Source organism: Rhinolophus sinicus, chromosome 17, assembly GCF_057876585.1.
Source record: "Rhinolophus sinicus isolate RSI-liver-muscle chromosome 17, RSI-T2T, whole genome shotgun sequence".
Taxonomy (NCBI): Eukaryota; Metazoa; Chordata; class Mammalia; order Chiroptera; family Rhinolophidae; genus Rhinolophus; species Rhinolophus sinicus.
Genome location: NC_142517.1, coordinates 149,618,407 through 149,634,065, shown reverse-complemented (window position 1 = coordinate 149,634,065; position 15,659 = coordinate 149,618,407). Strand labels below are relative to the sequence as shown.

Genomic DNA, 15,659 nt, shown 5'->3' with positions numbered 1-15,659 from the left:
CTGGCAGATTTTTCACCCCAGCAGGCTGCTAACCATTGTCACACTTCCTTGGTCTGTCACCATGAGGGAAGAAATGCTACACTATTCAGATGATTCTTTGGTGCTTGTTAAACCTAGAAAGCAGTGCCTATTTGTATCTGTGAGTTTCACTTTTATCGTCCTCCATCCTAACCCCCTTCTCAGACACAGGCCTATGGACCCTTGAAGAGCAGCCTAAGATGTTTGAACTTTATCGTGTATGCAGCACAAAATAGTTAAAGCTTCTCTGGGCATAGAAACAAAGACAGTGATTTCGGAAGGCTAATATGAGAGCAGGGTACAAGATGGATGGTATTGGGAAAACAGGAAATAGGGGAAACCGTGTATGATTACTTAGAATACATCAGGTGTGAGGTGATGTGAAAGTGGGTGTAGTGGAGCCTCTGATCCTTATCACTACGAGAGAAAAACTGAACTCTGAAGTCATTCATTTCTTTCCCTCTTGCAAAGTTCCTTTAGAGGTGTTGGGGGGCAGGTCTGTCTACCCAGGAAGCCTTGGGCAAATGAAAAGATGAATACCTCTCCTGAGCATGAAGGTGTGATGACTGGCCTGGCTCTAGCTTCTCCTTTCCTACGGTCCAAATGGGGTGTTTCTGAACCCCAAACAGGACACTCAGTGCTCTTCCGAAATCGGTGACCAATCCTGCTCCCATGCATGGAGTGATAAGAATGGCCCCCATCCCTCTGCATCAAGCCCTTGAGACTGCTGCTCCTTTTGTCAGCACGTCCCCCTGTGCCCCAGGCCTGGCCTGCTGCACCATATCCTGTCTGTGGTTACTTCTTTGTTGTTCCTTGGTGATGGTTTTGCTGCCTGTGGTATTCCAGGACCCAGAGGTTGCGTTCCTTCACTGAAACCTCCAGCTCCTGTGATACCTACCTTCACACATCTCCTATTCCCAGTCACCTATGAGACAGGCACCATTGTTAGCCTTATTGTACGGTTAGGGAGACTAAGGAACAGGAAGGGGACTTACTTTGCCCAGTATTACACAGCTCCTAAGAAACTAGATTTAAAGCCATGTAACATGGCCTCTGACCCCTGAAGTCTACTGCCTGCTAGTCTCAGGGTTTGCCTGTCTGTCCATCCTCCTCGTCAAGAGTATCTAGAACTATGTTGGGCATCTAGAGAAAGTGATGGGGCATAGTAACAAGTCAGGTATTGTGATTCTTCTTCGAGTTTTTACCTGATTATGGACTCCAATGTATCATAATGGTGTAATTTAAGAAGTGCGGAGAAAGTACTCTAGCAATCCTCCTGCCCCTCCACTATCTCCCATTATCTGGAGTAGATGCTGAATTTCTTTCAATCATGAAGCACATAGGAAAATGTGAGTCCTACAGAAGGGCTATTACTTCTGTAAGTAATTGTAAGCCATTGTTTCCAAGGTCTATTCTACTGAATATTCTTTTCCAAGATCGAGTCATGCACCAAATACTGTCCCAGTAATGACTATAAAATAAAGCCTCACTTCCTTTTTATACATGATTGGTTTTGCCATAACCACCATTCAATATTTTCACCTGTTTCTCTTCTGTACATTTCTGGAAATGCCTACACATTACAAAAACGTGTCCTGTTTGAAGCTTGTCATCTTAGACATCCCTGTGGCTCCTCAGATAATTTTTTGCCATCTCATATTTGGCCTCACTGAAGCAGTTGCTGTTTTCCCTCCCAGCTTTGCTCTAAGCATGAAAACAGGGCATTTCCTTAATTCCACACACTAATAGCTATGATCAGCCTGTAATAATGGACAAGATTTATTGAAAGCTTAGAGAATAGAAGTGGATTATGATCAGAGAACTAAAGAACGAATATACTAGATGTGCCCACAGGCCAACTCTTCCACAGAGGTCTCCTACCCGCCACCATTCTCCTTGGCGGCAGCTGCCATGGTGTGTGGTAGTGGTCAGCCAGACTGCCTGCATCCAGGAGGGAATCCATGTGCCTCCTCCCGCTAGAGGCCAGGCTCCAGCTCTCTCAGGCTCCGCTGAAACTATTCCCCTCTTTTAGAGTCGCCCCAGGACTACTGACTGGGGCTGGGGAGGAGGATTGCAGGGAGGTGGTCCAGGGGAAAATGAAAAGTGCATCCCTTCTTGATGGCGTTGACTTGTACTAAATACCACCACCAAAGTATCCATCCGCAGCTGGCAATTAGTACCGTCGGAGAACTATTCATTATTGAACAATACTGTGGTGGGCACATGAAGAATTCACTGCACTAAACCTAATCTGTTATTTTTCCATCTCTTTTCCAGCGTGACCTGAACAGTGGTCCAACCACATACCCTCCAGTCATTACTCAGTCACTCTCCCAAATTTCCTATACGCAGATGCGTAGGCCAAAGCAGAGCTCTCAGGAACGAGGACAATTTTCAGGCGCAGAGCCATTTAAATATAAATTTGGGGGGAAAAAAGTTCTTAGTATAATTGTGCTAAAAAAAAACAAACTCAAATACCTTACTAAATGAAATACATTATTTCAATCTGAAGTATCTGAACTTGCACGTTTCTTCTACCGTCATTCAGGTCTTCCAAAAGAACAATGGTGTATGGATATATTAAAAAACCCTGCACACAGTAACATTGTGCATTAAAAATACCAAAAAACAAGAAAGCTGGGGTTAGAGACACATTACTTCAAACATATGCAACTTTGTAAGCAGAACACTAACATCAACAATAATAGTTACCTGGGGAGTTAACTTGGACCACACAGGAATCTACCACAGTGAGTGAACAAATGCACAGAAATAACAGAGAGGACATGCTGGTAACACCTCATTTAAAGCACAGCTGGGAAGCGCTGAGCGAAGGCCTGTGGAACTGGACTCCTGAGCCAGCAGGCTGCTTTTATGGTGCGCAGTATGCGTCCAGGGAAGGACTGCCAAACTCCAAGTAACCCCATCTACAGAAGGGTCACAGGCCTACAGGTTTCCCCATCCCTACCCTTTGTGAAGAGTCAGATTTTTCCCTCAACCCATTCTTTTACAGAGAGTGAAGCCATTTCAAGTGCCCTATTTGGGGAAGTCTCCATTTCATTTTCCTCACTGTGCACAGAACTAAAGGCCTGGCCTTCTGTCTCTATGCCTCCCCCTCTGCCTCCCTAGCAGCCATTTAATCCCGTATCTCTGGGCCCTGGAGCAGGGATCAGCAGCCTTTTTCTATGAAGAGCTAGATAGTATGTTCACCTTTGTGGGTCATATGATGTCTGTCATGACTACTCAACTCTGCTGTTGTAGCCAAAAAAAAAGCCAGAGACAAGATGTAAACCCTGAGCCTGACTGGTTCCAATAAAACTTGAAACAAATAGGAAGCCAGGTCTGGGTTTGGCTGCCAGGCTATGGACATAGGTTGCTGACCCTGATCTAGAACAGCACTCGTTTCTGTGTTCATCTACCTCTCTGGTGTGGGTTTCCTCTTTGCTTTTTCTATCTCTTAAGGGTTTCCCCTAATTTCTTGGGAGCTTAACAAGACCTTTTAAAGTATCTTTATGTGATTTATCCAGATATGGGTGTTTTGGGGTGGCAGAGGGATCTTTATAATACCTAGTTCTCCATCCTTTTGGAAATATAAGTCTGCTCTATTTCTTTTCTCTCTCTTTAATATCTCTGTCTTTTAATTGATGAGTTAAGCCAATTTATATTTACTATGATTATTGGTACATTTATATTTATTTACGTCACCTTACAGTCTATTCCTTGTTTACTATGCTACTTTTAATCTTTCTCGTTTTTCCTCTTTCTCCTTTCTACTACATTAATGAATCTTTTTCTTTATTTTATTTTTCCCCTCTAATTATGTGAACATTCAACATTAAATTTCAATACTTTTGAAGGTAGCCCTTAATATTTTAATGCAATCTCCATAAAACTGGGGGAAACGGAAGTTGTAAAAAGAAAAGATAATTAATACACAAATAACTTAAAGTTTAACATTATTCCAAACCTCTACTTTCTTCCCCAGTGATAATGGGTCCTTAGGACCCTTCAACTGACCACACTCCATTTTTCCATCTTTAATGTTATCTAGTATTGATTTTTAATCCCTCCACATTTATTTTTCAGTCAGTGTTTACCAATTTTTTGCTCACCTTTCTTCTTACATCCTACACATCCTTCTGAGTTCAATTCCCCCCCCCCTGAAGTATGTTCTTCAATCAGTTGTTCTATTAGCAAGAATAGCAAGGGCACTCTCTTTACCTTTGTTTTAAGAAACGTTTTTATGTTGTTTTCATTCCTGAATGATATTCTACCTGGGATAAAATTCTAGGTTGGCAATATTTTTTCCTCAGGACTCTGAAGATACTATTTTTTAGATAATCTAGAATCTTCTAGATTCTATGGCTGCTATTGAGATATGTGCTTTTGATCTATCTGTTTGTAGGGAATCCCTCTTTCTCTTTTTATGCTTGCTTTTAACATTTTCTTTTGGTTTTCTTTGATAGTTTCACTATAATATTTCCATATGTGATTTAACTTAATTTATGCCATGCTTCTTGAATACTCATATCTTGTACCAATTCTGGAAATTTCTTAGTCATTACATTTTTGACTATTGCTCTTTATAGTTCTCTCTATTCTCTCCTTGTGGAACTTCTTTTAGAAATATGTTGGGTTTTTCATTTTATTTTTTACATTTCTTACTCTTGCTTTTATATTTTCAATCTCTTTTTCTTCCTGTGCTGTATTCTCATATTTTTATTCAGTTCTATTTTATAGTCACTAATTCTTCAGTTGTGCTTAATCTGCTATTTAACTCATCTACCAAGTGTTCTTTACAGTTACCAATTTTTTCATTTTTATTTCAAATATTGAAAATATTTGAAATGTCATTTGGAAATAAAGTTTGGCTCATGGTTGAGTGTAGTGGTTAAGAACCCAGTACTCTGGTGCTATAGACTGAAAGTTTGTGCCCCCCAAAATTCATGTGTTGAAATCCTAACCCCCCAGTGTGATGATATTATGAGGTGGAGCTTCTAGGAGGTGATTAGATCATAAAGGTAGAGCTCAAATGAATGGGATTAGTGCCCTTGTAAAAAAAAAAAAAAAAAAAGGCCCCAGAGAGCAACCTTGTCCCTTCTGCCATGTGAGGTAACAGTGAGAAAACAGCTGTCTGAGAGTCGGGAAACAGGTTCTCACCAGACACTGAATCTGTCAGCACCTTCATCTTGGTCTTCCCAGCCTGCAAAACTGTGAGAAACAAAGGTTTGTTGTCTAAACCACATAGTCGATGGAGTTTTGCTATAGCAGCCCAAGTGGACTAAGACATTTGATAAAGACTGTCTTTGTGCAAATCTCAACTCAGTCACTTATTAGATCTGTGACCTGGACCAAGTTAGTTAACCTCTCTGTGGCCCAGTTTTCTCATTAATAAAATGGAGCAATAATAATACCTCATCATACCACAATAAGAGGGTTGTTGTGAGGATTAAATGAGTTACTAGTTGCAAAGCATTTACAAAAACATTTAGCAAGTGGCCAGTGCTGTACTATTATGGTCATCAACATCATTCAAAGTAGCCTTGTCTTTTTGCATTTCTCATCCTTGTGTTTCAACTACTTCTGTTATAGCTTTACTCATTTGCAAGATATTTTCTTTGATAGTCCCTGTCCAAGTCCCATTCTAGTAATGCAAGTTCTTGTATCTGATCCTCTCATACCTTGTATCTACTGACTGTGCCTCACACAAAAATTGTTACTTGCTTATTGTGTGATGTTTTTTCATGAGCTCCTCTTCAGTGAGGCTGATTATTTTGTAAGAATCCCCTGTCACCTAGATGTGTTTGTGTTCCCCCAGGTGATTTTGCATTTACTTATGCCAGGAATGCCACGAGCACCTCTGTTTCCTGATCACAATGTTCTGTTTCTAGTTTTAAATTGGGTTTCCTGGAATATAATAAAAATGTGAACTGTAAGCCTAAATAAAGATCAAGCATGGAATTTGGGTTTCTCAGGGAATTCTGTTTATCTGTAGACAGAGACAGACCACCAGATTCACTGGTGGTATCTTTAAATGCCATTTTAAGCAAATAAACCTTTGCTTCATAATTCGTGAAGCACACACACACACCCCTCCATTTTTTTAATAGCCATAGTGACCTCTTCCCCAGTTCCAAAGAGGAATCATGAAGACCAAGTGGGCAGATTTTTTTTCTGTTGAATCTTAGTCCCAACACCTCACTTCACCAAATTGAGGCCTCATGTCTCCATGAGCTTCAAACGCAAGCATCCAGGTTATCCAGTACCTGCTCAGGTTACTACTCTGGCTTTGTTTCCTCTTTTTCATTAGCATGTTTTGATTCTGTTCGAGAAATATTTCATGCAGCTTTGGTAGATGTTTCCAGTGCTTTGGGGTATGTCAGCTCTCCATGTTGCACAACCCCCAATGGACTTCTTCCTTCTCATAACATTATTTCACAACTGTCTTCCTTCCTTACTAGTCTCCGTTCCCTTTCAATATCTCCTTTCTTTTTTTTTTCTTATTATCCTCTTCCACTTTGTACCAGTTACTGTCCTTCTCTGGTAGCGTATTTCAGTCCTAGAGAGTCCCATATGTGCTATGTCAACCTGAAAAGACAAATAGCCCTATTAATTTGCCTTCTACTATCATTGAGACACCCAAGCATTTATACCAAGGGCATTGCATATTGGATTGATGCAGGAAAATTTCATTTTAAAATCACAGACTTTGATGCTGTAGAAATAGTCCCTGGTGTCACAATTCTTCTCTTTTCTCTAGTGAATATTTGAGATTTAATCATTCTTTTTTATAGCTATTGATGTGTTAATCATATTTTCTCACTGCATTCCTGACTCTAATGAACTGTGCTTTGAAAAATAACCTTGGTTGACTACACTGTCTTGAGGAAGAGTGTCTGGACTGGCTGATGCAAAGATTCCTTGTCAAATATATTCCTATATTGAGGATGAGAACATTAGGCAAAACAGTCTCTCTACTGGTAACCATTACCCTACCCAACCGCTTGGCTCTGAGTCCTCACTCACGAAGCAAACTTCTTGGATCATGTCACTCCTTCTGTAGGACAGAGAAGCCCATGTAGAAATGCCAACCAGCAGGCATGATTCTATCAGGCTGCACAGTGTGAACTCTCCAAAAATTAGTAAATTAGAATTGGGTATTATACAAATGACTATACCGACCTCATTGAGCCTTTACTCTTCTTTGTTGTAGTAAAATATACACGCAATAACATTTAGTATTTTAACCTTTTTCAAGTGTACAATTCAGTGACATTGGGTCCAATCACATTTTGGTGCCACTGTCACCACTATCCATCTCTAGAACTTTTTGAACATCCCAGCTGAAATGCTGTCCCCATGAAACACTAACTCTTCCTTCTTTCCCTCAGCCCCTGGAAACCTCTATTCTACTTTCTTTCTCGATGAATTTCACTCTTCTAGGGATCTCATATGAGTAGGATCATACAGTGTTTGTCCTTTTGTGTCTGCTTTATTTCATGTGCCATAATGTCCTCAAGGGTCATCCATGATGCAGCAGGTGTCACAATGTCATTAAGCTTTTACTTTTTAATTAAACTTTATATTTATACCCTTTTGGGGGGAAAGCTGACTTTTTATTAGTCACAAAGCCATAAAGCGTTTTATCTGCATAGAACTGTGAACATCACTGACGTCTTTCACTCATCAGCCCTTTAAATGCCATTCTCTTCCACCACTATGGCTCGGGCTCTGTCATCTTTGAACTTTCCTTAGCCTTTTAACAAAGGAAAGACTGTGGAAACACATCATCTTCACATGAAAGGGAATTTTTATTCTGAAATATATAAGCTGCTTAACATACTAGGTGAAAAATTGAAGGCACTGACCTTCACAAGTCGGGGAGCTGACAGTTCTAACAAGAAAATCATGTCTTTGGTGGCCTCAGCTTATCTTGAAGCCATTTCTGCCCTCCCCCTGACCTGGAGCACTGTGAACGGTAGCCAGTCAAGGCTCAGTCATCACACGCAGGAACAGTGTCTTGTTACTGGGAGGCATCTCCTTACTTCCCCTCCTCCCACTGACTCCCAACAAAATTCTGATCAATGTTGCTCCGTGCCTTTTAACCACTTCCCGTTGTGGAGGAATAAGGTCCAATCTCCTTAACCTGACTTTTAGGGCCCCACATACTAGAACGCCAAATTACCTTTCCAGATCCAGCCAAATAGGATTCCTCTCTATTTTAGTCACAGGTCCTATATTTTCCTCCTTTATCTTCCTTCATGTTTTTTCCCTTTGATGGCCACATCCTCCCGAGAGTCTCCTTCAAAATCATGGCCTGTAAATAAAGCTCGTTTCAAACACCCACCTTGTTCAAGAAACCCTTTCAACTCCTTCCACCTTCCTATGATCGTTCCCTCTGTTGACTCTTCAAAACACTTTTATTTCTACCTCTTCTTCGGACGCTATCATATTATCCTTTGAACTAGCGTTATCCACACATGTGTCTTAGTGCTTAAAACTTAGGAGGCTATAAATTGTTCAAAACAACACCTAGCATTGTGACTTGCACAAAGCAGGTCCTTTAAACATGTATTTGTTGTATCATTTGCTTGTTTACAGAGTGGACCATGGCATTGCACCCATCCATTAATCATGGAACCAGCTCTGTAACAGGTGAGGCCTCGTGAGTCCCAGTGGAAGGAAGCAGAAGGTAGGACTGTGAAGTGTAAGAAACAGGTCTGAGTAGTGAACTGGTGTCCATTGCTGATTATTCACCCAGAGTAGGTGGGACGTAGGTGACATTTTGTTTGCTTCATCATTTTGTGTGTTTTTTTGGTTTTTGATTGTAGTATTCAGAGGAATTGCAAATGCAAAGGACCTTGAGCTCAGATAAAAATACAAGGTGATGTGAAAATGAAAAGAATCCATATTTTAAAAGATCTGTTCTTCCTTTTCTAAAAAGGGATGGGGCAAAATCAGACTAGTCAGATGATTTCTCTAACTCTGGAATGTACACACTACTTCACTGTGCTAGTGATTAAGTTAACATAGAGAGGAACAGATTTTCCCCTAAAACCTTTTAGAAAAAATAGACACTATCCTAAACTACCCCCTATAGGTAGAATAATTTTTGACTGTCCTCTACAGAATATATAATAATGATTTCTTGGTTGTGTGCTGATTTCTTAAACTATGTTATACTTATAAAAAGTAATATGTAAATCATGTTTAAGGTTTCACCGGGGGGAAAAAAACTGGTTTAACGGTGGGCTTTTTGTTCTCAAGCGAAATGTGCTATGCTCAGTTTAGAAAAATAAATGTTAAATTGATTCTAGATTGAGTGCCAATCTATTTAAAAGGAGTGAAAAAGCAAATCAGAAATGGAAAACTGGTGAGGAGTGAAAGGGGAAGCAGGTTGGAATTGTAAGTATTTCCAGTTACTAATCTTAGGAGGCATTGGATTACAGTGCCACTGGCAGTTATTTTGGATTCTTAGAAGATAAAGTCCTGGTGGACTGAGGAAATAAATATTTATATAGTTCTTTTTCTTTTTTTTAGAGAGTCAAAGAGGTATCCTAATAACTAAGATTAGTTTACTTAGCTTTAATCTTGAGATGAAAATTGTAGATGAAATCCTTGAAAAATCTATTTGTGGTACAGACATCTAGAGGCACACAGGATCCTATAAAGGAATGGGGTGGCTTTCTGAAACTCGGTATGTGTCAGACAATTTTAATTTCCTTCCATGTCAGAATGATGGGACACGTAGCTTGGAGGCAAGCAATAGAGGCCATTTATGTCTTTTACTTAAGCTTTCAATTTTATCATACATGTGATGCCCCGCAGCCAGCTAGGAAAATACATCAAATACCATGTTTCTCAAGCTTCTAGCCCTGGAGAGTTCCATGAGAATTTTTAAATACAAGAATACAATCTTTTTCAATGTATTCTGCCAGTTAAAAAGAAAAATACTAACTTCTGCTAGCAGTAAAAAAAAAAAAAAAAAAAAAAAAATGTAATTGAAATATCTTCCTATAGAATGGCTTCCGTTTCTTAAGTCAGTGTTTTACAAAATGGTTTTAGGCCCTCCAGTGTATTTTGGGGGCTGTATTACTGGTTCCCAGCAGGAACCAGAAGGCACAATTAACTTGCGGGGCTGAGAGGACTTACTGAAGGGACTGTTTACAAAGGGGTAAGCAGGATTTAGGGAAAAACAAAGGATAGTTCAGCTGGCAACAGCTGCTACCAGCCCTGATCTGAGGGGGTTGGCAGGTGGGCAACAAAAACCCAGAGAAGACGGGTATGGCAGGGGCCACCAACAAAAACTGTTGTCTTTGATAGGGGGACACAGGTGTCCTACTATGGCAGCCTGAGGGAGGTGTGTGAACTCATGAAATTATATTAAAAGTCAGGGGTATGCATGTAAATATGACTTTTCCCGCTCAGACGTCCATAGATTTTGGCAATGGTCTGCAAAATGATTCCCATATATTTCTGACAAGATACTAAATGGGAGAAGATATTTGCCAATGATACATCCAACAAGGTGTTAATATCCAAAATACATCAAAAACTCATACAACTTAACACCAAAAACACACACACACACACAAAAAAAAAACAACCAAAAAACAATCTAACTAAAAAATGGGCAGAGGACCTGAATAGACATTTCTCCAAAGACGACATACAGATGGCCAATAGACATATCAAAAGATGTTCAATGTCACTAATCAGATAAATGCAAACCACAATGAGATATCACCTCACACCTGTCAGAATGGCTATCATCAGTAAATCAACAAACAACAAGTGTTGGCGAGGATGTGGAGAAAAGGGAATCCTCATGTACTGTTGATGGGGTTGCAGACTGATGCCGCCGTATGGAAAACAGTATGGAAGTTCCTCAAATAATAAAAGTAGAACTACCTTATGACCCAGCAATTACACTTCTGGGTATTTATCTGAAGGAATCACTAATTTGAAAAGATATATGCATCCCTATGTTCATTACAACATTATTTAGAATAGCTAAGATATGGAAGCAACCTAAGTGTCCATCAATAGACAATTGGATAAAGAAGATGTGGTATATGTGTACAATGGAATATTACTCAGCCATAAAAAATAATGAACTCTTACCACTTGCGACAAAATGGGTGGACCTAGAGTGTATTGTGCTAAATACACTCATAGAAATAGAAAACAAAAGATGGTTACCAGATTGGAGGGGGGATGGGGGGTGGTTGAAAAAGGTGAAGGGATTAAGAAGTACAAATCGGCAGTTTCAAAATGGTCATGTAAAATACAGCATAGGGAATACACTTGATAACATTGTAATAACTATGTGTGGTGTCAGTTGGGTACTAGACTTATCAGGCAGATTACTTTGTAGTTGTATAAATGTCTAAACCCTATGCTGTATACCTGAAACTGACATAATACTGAATGTCAACTATAACTGAAAAATAAAAAACTTTTTAAAGAACTATATTTTTGAAAGGAGGAAATAAAATTCAAACTGACTTTGTTATATTGTTGAAATTGATTTATAGCCCTTATTAAGCACCTACAGGATATTAAGTACTAAATGACATTCTATAACTAGATAAAAATAAGCCAGGAAAAGTTATTTAGTGTATTTTGGAACAAACATTGAGCTTTACTAAGCAATAATTAAACTTAAACTGTCTAGTTGGTTGGTATTTGGCAGTGAAACATGAATAGAAGAGCTGGTCATAGCTGTTAATGAGCTCACATAGCAGATTATATTTAATAATATACATATATTGCTGTGAATGGTTGGTCAAGTGATCACATTTGGATAAAATTAACCTGAACAGCACTCAGCGGTGTATTTGTTATTCATTTATTTCTTGGTGGTTTTATTTGTTTTTTTGCTTATTTTTGTACCTACATCATTTTATTTTATTTGGGGGGTTTTATTTGTTTATTTTTAGTGGTTAGACATTTATATAATTTAAGAAAAGTGATCCTCTGATTAGTCTAGAACCTACCTAGCACTATATATAGTTATTATCATATTATTGACTATATTATTTATGCTATACTCTACATCCCCATGACTACAATGTGACAATAAATTTGTACTTCTTCACACTTTCCCCTTTTTCACTCATCCCCCAACCCTCCTCCCATCCGGCAACCATCAAAATGTTCTCTGCATCTGTGACTCTGTTTCTGTTTGTTTGTTTATTTTCTTTAGATTCCACATATAAGCGAAATCACATTGCATCTGTCTTTCTTTGTCTGACATACTCCACTCAGCACAATATCCTCCAGGTCCAACCACGCCACTGCAGATGCCAAGAACACATTGTATTCCTCAGTTCTGTTATTGTAGTCTTTATTTCTGACAGGTTCTTTTTTGTTTACTGTCTCCATTTTTATTTCCTGTCTCTTTTTTGAAGTTCTCTCTGAGATCATTGAGCATGCTTATAGCTAGTGTTTTGAACTCTGCACCTCATAGATTGCTTGTTTTCATGTTGTTTGGTAGTTTTTGTGGAACTTTGTTCTGTTCTTTTATGTGGGACATATTTCTTTGTCTCCCCATTTTGGCTGCTTCCCTGTGTTTGTTTCTATGTATTAGGATGGCTGCTATGTCTCCCAGTCTTAATAGAGTGGCTTTATGTAGTAGGTGTGCTGTGGGGCCCAGTGATACAGTCTCCCTGGTCACCTGAGCCAGGTGCTCCAGGTGTGTCCCTTGTGTGGGTCCCTTGTTTGTGCCCTCCTGTTGTAGTTGGGCCTTGGTTGTGGTTTGCACTTCAATAGGAGGGTTTAATCCTTGAGCTGATTGGTTGTGAAGACTGGCTGTGACTACAGTGGATGAACAGTTGTACAGGGGCTAACCCTACAGAGTAAGACTCGTTTTAGCAGGGCTCTGGTGCCTGCTCAGTCGGCCCTTTGGGTGTGTTGTCCTCTGACGTGGCCAGGTGATGCTCTGGCTATGTCCAAAGCTGGCCACTGATTGTTCAGCCCTGGAGCCTCCTGGGAGGGGACCAACTACAGATCAAGTTCAGCTGCAACCTGTGTCCTGTCTGGGGCCATCTGGCAGGAGCCACAGAGCAATCCACAGATGGCCGCCACCTGTGCTGGACTTGGAGATGTGTCAAGAGGCCAAACGTGGAAGTGAGGCCAGCAGTTGCTAGGCCCACCAGGCTTAGGGATGCTCAGCCAGAAGTATGGGACATGATGAGGCCAGATGCTGCTTGTTTGTGTTTGTGAACCCTTGAAAGATTTTAGGAAAGGCTGCAGCATGAGCCAATACATGATATTTATATGGAAAAATCCCTGAAAGCTGCTTGGGTGTGCCTAAAAGTTGGGTGGGGTGCCATCTCAGGGGATCACCAAGGCTGGGCAAATGAACAGTGTTAGCCAGGTTGATGGAGACTCGGATACGGTGGCTGCCTGTGTCTGCACCAGGAGGTGGGAGGCTGGAAGACTCAACAAAGAAACAGGTTTGTGTCAGCACTTTTGTCTGGGAGAAAGCTGCCCCTCCACCCTTCGCCTTAAGCCTTCCACTTCAGTTTCTCCTCGTATTTCCCTGGTGCCTTTTGAGCTGCTGCCCCAACACTGGAGCTCCGAGCAAGTGAGTCTGTCAGTGAATAAGTCTGTTCACGGGCCCTTTAAGAGGAATGCCTGGGACTACAGCGGCCCTCCATCTCACTCAGCCACAATCTATGCCGGTTTTCACAACCAGAAGTTATGGGGATTTCTCTCCCTGGCACTAGAACCCTGGGCTGGGGAGCCTGGTGTGGGGTTTGGACCCCTCATTCCTTCAGGGTAACATCCACAGCCAAGATATCCATCCCAATTTTTAACCACCTAGCCAGTGGGAACAGCTCATTCCATGTCTCTGCCCCTCCTACCAGTCTCAGAGTGGCTTATTCTGTATGTCCTTAGAGATAGGACTTTGGTTCAGCTAGACTTCAGGTTGTTTGGTTGTTCTGTAGTTTAGCTGTAATTTCAATGTGGTCATGAGAGGAGGCAAGCACAGCATTTACCTACTCTACCGTCTTGACTGGAAACTCTGTATATATATCATTTTATACACTTAGGTTATTTCCATATCTTGGCTATTGAGAAACAGGTAACTATGTCATGTGATGGATGAGTCAATTAGCTTTGTTATGGTACTATAATAATTGCACAATGTGTGTGTATATCAAGTCATCAAATTGTATACTTTAAATATACATAATTTTTTGTCATTTATACCTCAAACATATATATTTGTATATATTATTTCTGATGTCCAGGAGTAAGATTCATGTAAAAGGGTATTCATGATATTTATAGAACTAGTCCAGTGGAAACACTGTCTAAAGACTTAGAAGTTCAGCTAGAGGAGCATCTGCCAGATTTACAAACTATCCATTCTTCTAAATCAATGGCTCTTGACCCAGACTGCAAATCATCAGGGGAAATTTAAAGCAGGGCTACCCAGGACCACTCCCAGAGACTCTTATTTAGTTAGCCTGAGGTGTGGCCCCAAATGTTTTTTTAAAGTCTTCCTTGATGACCCTAATGGTCACTAACTATTGTGGAGAGCCACAGGTCAGTGTCCTAGAGGAAATGCGTTAACAGGCACACCCCTCTCCCAACCCTCACCACACCCAGGCAGTTGGCTCCAGGACCCACGCTCATCTCTACACAACTGTGTTGCCTCTTAGAATCAACACTAGTTGTTCTTCTCCTACTCGTTAGTTCACGTTTTATTTTAAAGACACTGTAATTTTTTTTAATCTTTATGTAACAATGCCTAGCTAGCCCAGAGCCATTTCAGAGTCTGTCTTCTGCCAGTGCATAGACTATATGAGATGCATCTGGGTATTAGCTTCAGGCTTTGTGCCAATGGTACTCTTCCCTTTGTTTTCCCTTTTTTCCCCACTTGTTCTAATTTATACTATCCTGATGTGCTTTTATTTATTCTTGTAAACTGTCTGTAATTCTTTTGGGGAAGAAGGAGGAATACGTTTTTATAATGAATAAAGAGAGAGAAAAAAAACTATATACAAACCCAAAATAGAAAAGTGTTTTTGCAACACTGTCTGTTTTCTGAAGGGTGTTCAAGGTGGACAAGACTGGACAAGTGGAGAAGGTGGAGTGAGAGGCGAGGTGGAATAGTGGTACCCAGATTTAGGGTAGACATAGGTGAGTCGTCAGTGGATGCCTACAAAGGACAAACTCCATGGCAGTCTGAGGGTAGAGAGGAAACTTCAATCTCCTGTATATATATAAAATGATATATATATACAGAGTTTCCAGTCAAGATGGTAGAGTAGGTAAATGCTGTGCTTGCCTCCTCTCATGACCACATTGAAATTACAGCTAAACTACAGAACAACCAAACTACCTGAAGTCTAGCTGAACCAAAGTCCTATCTCTAAGGACATACAGAATAAGCCACTCTGAGACTGGTAGGAGGGGCCGACTGGTAGGAGGGGCAGACAAGCTGGGCAGTCATAACCCAAGTTCATTGAAAGGACAAATGTTGTCAATACAACATATGAATGAGAAGAAATTGATATCTTCCTAGTGCAACCCTAGTTCTAAAGAAATGAGAAGGGAAGTTATAATGGGATGAGGGGAAAATAAACTTGGAAACCTTCCTGAAATAGGTGAAGTTAGGGCTTGAT

At 40.4% G+C, this 15,659-nt stretch overlaps 1 protein-coding gene across 1 annotated transcript in view; it reads left to right on the top strand.

Annotated features, from left to right (window-relative positions):
- CCDC148 (coiled-coil domain containing 148) overlaps nt 1-15,659 on the top strand; it is a 259,617-nt gene that overhangs the window by 232,551 nt on the left and 11,407 nt on the right. The gene's annotated exons all lie outside the window — the stretch shown is intronic.